Source organism: Rhagoletis pomonella, unplaced genomic scaffold, assembly GCF_013731165.1.
Source record: "Rhagoletis pomonella isolate Grant_MI unplaced genomic scaffold, Rhpom_1.0 Rhpom_scaffold_00007, whole genome shotgun sequence".
Taxonomy (NCBI): domain Eukaryota; kingdom Metazoa; phylum Arthropoda; class Insecta; order Diptera; family Tephritidae; genus Rhagoletis; species Rhagoletis pomonella.
The window spans coordinates 60,201,856-60,204,526 of NW_023458561.1; the positions used below are offsets into that span (position 1 = coordinate 60,201,856).

The 2,671-nt window shown below is 29.0% G+C and overlaps 1 protein-coding gene across 1 annotated transcript in view; it reads left to right on the forward strand.

Annotated features, from left to right (window-relative positions):
• The window catches only part of LOC118743209 (probable cytochrome P450 4p3), a gene marked incomplete at its 3' end in the record, with an annotated part of 62,705 nt that overhangs the window by 44,352 nt on the left and 15,682 nt on the right, over positions 1-2,671 (forward strand).

Here is a 2,671-nt window from a genome sequence, read left to right on the forward strand (position 1 = left end):
CTGATAAAGTTAGTCTTTAAATTTTTTTATTCCAAAAAATCACTTCGGATGATATAATAGTTTAAGCTTAAAAGTTCGGCATAAAACTGTTTAACAATTTTATCAACGAAATCAAAATAATTTCTGGAGGTATCAGGATGTTTTAAAAAGTACTTTGAAATTTAAAAAATATGATTATTTCAAAAAATTAGGTGCAATGCAGGATTACAATAAGGGTTTCATATAAAAAAAAAAAAATATGTTGAATTATAACAGAGTAAATTTTTTGCGGCATAAGGTCGAAGGGTATGGAAAATGTCCTTTACATATTCTGTGCTCAAATATTCTTGACAATTTTCAATATTAATTTGTCTTTTTTTTTTGTTAATTATTGTTTGAGGACTAATATACGAACGACCTCATCATCGAATTTCGTCCCGCAAACTTTTTTAACGTAAATAGATAAAATGTATTAAAAGTGCATTTTCAATACCTACTCGTCCTTGTACACCAAACAACTTTATTGTTTTTAAATTCTACAGAATTTTTTCTCTCATTTGGTACCAATATTATTATTCTACATTGCACTAATTTTTTTTAAATAATGTTTTGAATTAATCATATGTTTAAATTTCAAAGTCCTTTGAAAAGAAATCCCGACATCAGAGCGAAAAGTTAAAAAAGCAGTTTTACTATATTTGGTCCATAGTTTCGTGAGTATATCGATTCTTTCGTGTGTTTTGAAATTTTTTGTTTTTGTCGCACGGTGTTTTCAAAAGGGTCCAGCTTTCCAAAATATTTTGGCGGAAGTCTTAAAATATCTATAATGCAGTATATAATTCCGGCAGAAAACCCCAACTTTTTTTTTTGTAAGGTTCCCTAATGTACACACGTACATACATATGTATTCCTAATATTCATGTGTTGACTTTTCTACACGGCTGCCATTAAGCGAAAGTGGTACCAGCACCGGCGCGTTGATGGGCATATGGAAAATTATTAAAAACGAAACGTTAAGAAATACTGATACGCGCAAGCTTTGTAGGTAAAACAGCTGCAACAATACGCAGCCATAAAATAGGTACAGGCCAAATAGAAACAACAACGAACCACCACAAACTTAAATAATACCGTACTTTATTAGTTTGGTTTTGATACGAACAATAAAAAAAAAATAACTGTTTTTTCACATAAATATTTAAATTTAACATCTTAATTATTAAAATTGCTCAGCATTTGCCATTATGAAGGGAAATGTAAGTATGTATGTGTGTAAAAAGTAATATTTTGTATTGAAAGAAAAAAGTTGATTTGCCCTTACTCAACGCCGAGCATCGCTAAGAATTCTCATCGCTAAGTATCCGCTACTATTGTGTTTTATGATATCTGAATAACAACAAAACACTGGACCGGACAGTGAGCCAATCGTTGGCATCGTTTCAGCTGAGCAATAATATCGTCGATTTTTTTTCTTGCTCCAAACGCTGCAGACAAAGAATACAAGAATCTATGCCAACCGTTGTTTCTTTTTGTTCGTCAGATTTTTAAGTGGCTTTTTCATTGTAAAACTACTTACATATGTACATAAATATGTGTTGTCTAATGACATTTTAAAATTTCTGCAGTGACCATTGATTAGCAAAAACGTAGAGGAACTTAATATGTAAGCTACATTTTTAGTTTATGTTATTCAAGAAATTCGTAGAAAGTGCTGTTGTTAACAATATTTAGCTCAACTTTTTTAGAAACATAATTTTAGCTGACTTTCAACTTCCCAAAGGCAAAAAAGAAAAAAAAATAATAATAAAATAAAAAGAAATTTTTATAATAATTTTCTAAAAATTTAAGCAAATTACAAAAAAAACTTATTTCTTAAAAAATATAAAACCTAAAAATTAAAAAAAAAATATAATTAAAATATGTTCCCAATATTTTGTGAAAAAAGGTTTTAAAAAAAATATAATCTAGGAACTAAAAAATAACTAAAAGGAATTTTGAAATATAAAAATTTAAATTTGAAAAAAAAACACTAAATAACATGACTTCCTGAAAACTAAATGAAATAACAAAAAATATTTTTTCCCAACAATTATTATTTTATATTAAATTAAACAAAGAAAATATTAACTAAAAAGTAAGAAAAAATAAGCAAAAGAAATTTAAGAAAAATGTTTTTCTTTTTGCAACTGTACAATCTAACAAGTAATTTTTAAACAAGAAATACAACCGACTTCATTGCCCATATGCACATTTAGTGGTACCTTTAATTTCTACATGACACGATGATAGAAACTAAACCAAATTAATATGGAACCACTCCGACAAAAAAAAAAAAGAATAATCGAAAACGGATTATGTAGTCAAAAGTTTTCCGGTAACATATGTACATAAAAAGACAATATACCCATGAATTGACAACCTTTCTCCCTTTTTCTAAAGTTAAAAGAAAATTAAATTTAAAACACAAATCCTTTGCCAGAGGACTAGACCACGGTTCTCTCGAATGGCACGCCAGTGCTTTGCTCACTCGGCCATTGCGACTGTTAGGGCAGCGGGAGAAAAATTATATTCAAGTGCTTTTTTTCAAAAGAGCTTTTCACCATGAAAGTTGGCAGGGGAGCTTTTTTGTAAGACTGTCGTGCCAGAATCATATATATAAATAGGCAATCATGTTTCCTTTACACCCCTTTTA